Here is a 4,947-nt window from a genome sequence, read left to right as displayed (position 1 = left end):
ACACTCCTGCTGATTTAGGCGAGGACATAAACCCTTGCATGTGCTAGCATCTAATTGGTTCCCCGCTCCTACACCAACCAGGGTCCGAGCTGGTGCCCTCTATGTAAACAGACACTGCACCCTAAGCTTATGCACACGGCACACTGGAATTGTAGCACACAGTACCAATGTGACCCATAATTGACCAGGCGGAAGGTTTGAGAATGGTAGCACATGGCACCAAGGCGCTGCACACGACACGGATGTGACCTTCTGACCGATAATTGGCCATCCAGATGCCATGACAGAGCATAGGGCTGCGACATCCTGATTGCATGCTCGAGCAATATTTTTATTCTCCTTCTTAGTCATCTGCCAAGTTTCCACTTCTTCTAAGCTTTCTTTTTGTAGGGTTACCATATGTCCAAATCCCCGTCCGGGGGGGAAAGCCCAAAAAGCCAGACATGTCCGGGAAAATCGGGACGGGACGGCGGAGCGGTGCCGGGCCGGGGGCCGGGGGCTCGGGGCCGGGCCGGGGACCAGCAGTGCTGGGCGGGCAGGGGGTGCTCGGCCGGGGGCCAGGCCCGGGGCCGGCACCCCAGGGCCCGAGCCGACCCAGGCTGGAGACGCCGGGGGGGCCAGACTGGGCCGTGCCTCCTCCCCCACACACACACCCCTTACCTGCTTCAGGCTTCCCGTGAATCAAACGTTCGCGGGAAGCAGGGGAAGGGGTGGAGTTGGGGCGTGGGCAGGGCTGGGGGCGGGGCTGGGGCCCCGTGGAGTGTCCTCCTTTTGGAGGCACAAAATATGGTAACCCTACTTTTTGTGTTTTTAAGCTCACCAAAGATTTATCTGTTAAGCCAAGCTGGTTGCCTGCCATATTTGCTATACTTTCTGCACATCATGATGGTTTGTTCCTGAGCCCTTCAATAAGGCTTCATTTAAAATACAGCCTGGTCTCCTGGTCTCCTTTCTTCCCTCCCCCTCCATATTAGTCTCCCAGGGGATCCTGCCCATCAGTTCCCTGAGGGAGTCAGTCTGCTTTTCTGAAGTCCAGGGTCCATATTCTCTGCTCTCCTTTCTTCCTTTTGTCAGGATCTTGAACTTGATCCTCTTATGATCACTGCTGCCCAGGTTGCCACCCACTTCTTCTTCCCCTACCAATTATTTCCTGTTTGTGATCAGCAGGGCAAGAGGAACAAGGCCCCTAGTTGGTTCCTCCAGCACTTGCACCAGGAAGTTGTCCCCAACACGCTCCAAAAACTTCCTGGATTGTCAGTGCACTGCTGTATTGCTCTCCCAGCAGATGTAAGGGCGATTGAAGTCTCCCATGAGACCCAGGCTTGTGATCTGGAAACTTGTGTTAGTTGTCCGAAGAAAGCTTCCTCTACCTCATCCTCCTGGTCTGATGGTCTATAGCAGATGCCCACCATGACGTCACCCTTGTTGCTTTCGCCTCTAAACTTAACCCAAAGACTCTCAACAGGCTCTTCTCCAGTGTCATACTGGACCTCCGAGCAATCATACTGCTTTTTTACGTACAGTGCAACTCCTCCACCTTTTCTCCCCTGCCTGTCCTTCCTGAATAGTGTATACCCACCCATGATAATGCTCCAGTCATGTGAGTTACCCTACCAATTCTCTGTTGTTCCAATCACATCATAGCTCCTTGATTATGCCAGGACTTCCAATTCTTCCTGCTTGTTTCCAGGCTTCTTGCATTTGTGTACAGGCACCTAAGGTAACTAGCCGATTGCTTGCTTTCTCAGTATGAATCAGGAGGCCTCCCCTGTTGCACTCTCCTTGTTACTTTCCGGTATCCTACTTCCCCACTTGCTTCAGAGCTTAGGTCTCCATCCCCCGGCGAATGTAGTTTAAAGCCCTCCTCACTAGGTTAGCAAGCCTGCCTGCGAAGATGCTCTTCACTGTCTTGGTTAGGTGGATCCCATCTCTTCCTAGCAATCTTTTGACCAGGGGAAAAAAACCCATGGTCGAAGAATCCAAAGTCCTCTTTCCGACATCACCTGCATAACCACATATTTACTTCCACTATTCGATGGTCCCTACCTGGGCCTTTTCCTTCTACAGGGAGGATAGACGAGGACACGACTTGTGCCTCAAAGTCCTTTACGTGGCTCTGGGAAGAAGGATAGTCTGTAGTGACGCATTCAATGTCATTCTTGACGGTATCATTGGTGCCCACATGGAGAAGTATGAAGGGGTAGCAGTTGGAGGGCTTGATATAACATGGCTGTGTGTTAAAGGTACCAAAACACAGATTTTACTGTTGGGCATATAAATGTTCATGCATGAAACATCTTATCTTGTGTTCAGACCCAAATCCTGCTATATTAATGCTGCTTTCTACTGCTGATGTGGATAGCTTGCTGCTCTAAATCAGTATTATCAAACAGAGTTCAGAGTGTTGGCAGTGACATAGCCTTTTGCCTAATGTTCCCATTAACTTAGACCCAGGGATAATTTTGGCTATAAAGGTCTTATCCCTTAGAATTCTCTGTTTCTCTATTCACAGCCTTGTTCAAGTAGTGCTTTTCTTGATCTCCTTAACATATTTTCCTATTCTATTTCACCAGACTCCAGTAAAAGCTAGGCTTGGCTAATGACAGGAGCAGCAGGGCAATAGGGAGAAGACTGGCAAAGATCTCCTCTTTCTTCTACAAAAGACTTTCTTCTATGCTGAAGCCTGGGAGTAGAAAGGTAGGGTTTCCACTCCCCTGTATGGGAGGCTACCACCAGAGCCATAAGTAGGCATTTTAGCACCTAGCATGAGCAAGCATATTTGCACCCCCTACTGCGTTGTTTGTCATTTTCCCACCCAGAGATGATGTGGGGGGCACCTAGGGTCACATGTCCCCCCAGATGTTTTGGTTGTGCTCCCCCCAAACCAGGCAAGCTGGATGGGTCACTGAGGTGTGTTGAGGGTGGAGGTGGTGCTCCCTCTCTGAGCCCCGCCAGGCAGGGCTGGCTCAACCAAGCCCTACTGTACAGGGCTTTATGTCACTTATTTTTCTACCTGCATTAATGGCTTTTCACCCGGGTGGCTGCCCCGCTCACCTTGCCCTGATTACAGCCTTGACTCCTGTTAAGGCTGTATCCCCACTTTGAACTTTAGGGTACAAATGTAGGGGCCTGCATGAAAACTTCTAAGCTTAACTACCAGCTCAGCTTTGGTTCCACTGCCACCATTCCCAATGGATTCCCTCCCTGGGAAGCCTTGAGAAACCTCTCACCAATTCCCTGGTGAATACAGATCCAAACCCCTTGGATCTAAAACAAGGAAAAATCAATCAGGTTCTTAAAAAGGCTTTTAATTAAAGAAAAAGGTAAAAATCATCTCTGTAAAATCAGTATGGAAATTAACCTTACAGGGTAATCAAACTTAAAGAGCTCAGAGGACTCCCCTCTAGTCTTAGGTTCAAAGTACAGCAAACAAAGATAAACACTCTAGTAAAAGGTACATTTACAAGTTGAGAAAAACAAAGGAAAACTAACACGCCTTGCCTGGCTATTTACTTACAAGTTTGAAATAGGAGAGACTAGTTTAGAAAGATGTGGAGAACCTGGATTGATGTCTGGTCCCTCTCAGTCCCGAGCGAACGCACTCCCAAACAAAGAACACAAACAAAAGCCTTCCCTCCCATCCCTCCCCCCCCCCAGATTTGAAAGTATCTTGTCCCCTTATTGGTCCTTTAGGTCAGATGCCAGCCAGGTTACCTGAGCTTCTTAACCCTTTACAGGGAAAAGTTAGAGGGAAAAGGATTTTGGAGTCTCTGGCCAGGAGGGATTTTATAGTACTGTACACAGGACAGCTGTTACCCTTCCCTTTATAGTTATGACAACTCCACATTCATATGGGGGAATGCTGAGCTGAAGAGAAGCTATTAAAGAGATGAGGGGCTGGTGAGAGGAGGAAGTGGTAAGAGGAGGCAGCCAGCAAAAGGAAGGTGGATCTGGAGCGAAGGGAAGGAAAGATGAGAAGGGAACAAGAAGAGTAGTGGCATCACCATCAGAGGGTAGGGGGCCAGTGAGGAAGGGCTAGCATCGTGTTTGGGGACAGAATGAGAGGATTCCTTAATTTTTCTTGGGAGTTTGTGCAAATAGTAATGCCTCTGCCCAGGCTGATCTGACCTCTGAATTAGGGAGGTTTCTACACAGCACCCTAAAACTGGCTTAATTTCTGGTTGCATATGTTACCATGCCATGTTGTTAAATTAATCTCACACTGACTACAGAGTGAAGTCATGAGATGCAAACCATAAAGGACACTTAAAGGAAAGGGAAGAAGAGGCAGTAATGCTAGTGTCTCTCAATCAGGGTAAGCTATGCAGGTGCAAGTCACTCTTTACACCTGTGAAGTGACTCTACACTGGGAGAGTTGCATCAGTTTAGCTACATCAGTGTGGCAGCACCAGTGCATGAGCAAAAAGAAAAAAGTATAGACCAGAAAAGGAAGTTGCTTGGTAGCGCTGCTGAAATACTACCTGCTGGTTGAGACTGGCATATAGGGCGTCCACTAGTTTCCACCATTTACTTTGGTCTTGTGGTGTGCTTTTCAGGCTTCTGACTGTCATGTTAATGGATTTGGCTTTTTTCTCTTCGTTCTGCATAATGTTTTTCTAGGTCACCCTCTTTCTCTTTCCAGGTGATATCCATGTTCTATGTTGAGGGGATGCTAGAAACTTGTCCTAAATGTTTCCGGTGTTGTCATTTTACCAGGGTTGATACTTTAGGTTGGTTTGCTCTACTTTTATATTTCTGATGTTGCAAGAAACTCTTCCAAATGAGCTCTAAAGATGTTTTGCAGGCATTTACTTGAGTCAATTGGATTGAGTCACTATTCTCTTGTAGGTTTCCATGACTCTAATTCATAAATGAGGACAGACATGATGGAGTTAAAAATGTGTATTTTTGTATCCGTGCTTATGCTACTTTTCCAAATCTTTTCAA

Source organism: Trachemys scripta, chromosome 5 (genome assembly GCF_013100865.1).
Source record: "Trachemys scripta elegans isolate TJP31775 chromosome 5, CAS_Tse_1.0, whole genome shotgun sequence".
Classification (NCBI taxonomy): Eukaryota; Metazoa; Chordata; order Testudines; family Emydidae; genus Trachemys; species Trachemys scripta.
The sequence above is the reverse complement of the archived record's forward strand: the minus strand, read 5'-3'. Positions refer to the sequence as shown.